Consider the following 402-nt stretch of genomic DNA (forward strand, 5'->3'; position numbering starts at 1 on the left):
AAAAAAAAAAAACAGGCTAACATGTATTGAGAATTTATGATGTTCCTGACACTGTTATTCTAAGTAATTTACTTGTATCAAATTATCCAGCCACACGACAATCCCACCAAGGAGACAAAAATTACTCTGTTTTATAGACAAGGAAACTGAGGCACAGAGTGGTTCAGTGACTCACTCAAGGCCATACAGCCTGGAGGAACAGCTGGGGTTTGGGTCCACACACCTAACCAAGACCCTAGGGCACGGGTGACATCCTGGTGTCTGGCCTGGCTGCTAGCACCCATCAAAGCAACAAGAAACACGGGAGAAGGTAATGGAGCACAGAGGAGCTGGTGAGGTCAGGGTCAGACAAGCTGAGTCTGAGTCCCACAGGACATGCAAAGGGAGGGGCCTGGGGTGCAG

At 48.3% G+C, this 402-nt stretch overlaps 1 protein-coding gene across 1 annotated transcript in view; it reads right to left on the reverse strand.

The window, feature by feature from the left end:
* KSR2 (kinase suppressor of ras 2) overlaps window positions 1–402 on the reverse strand; it is a 366,625-nt gene that overhangs the window by 229,214 nt on the left and 137,009 nt on the right. The gene's annotated exons all lie outside the window — the stretch shown is intronic.

The sequence above is a fragment of the Pteropus vampyrus genome, unplaced genomic scaffold (genome assembly GCF_000151845.1).
Source record: "Pteropus vampyrus isolate Shadow unplaced genomic scaffold, Pvam_2.0 Scaffold23, whole genome shotgun sequence".
NCBI lineage: Eukaryota > Metazoa > Chordata > Mammalia > Chiroptera > Pteropodidae > Pteropus > Pteropus vampyrus.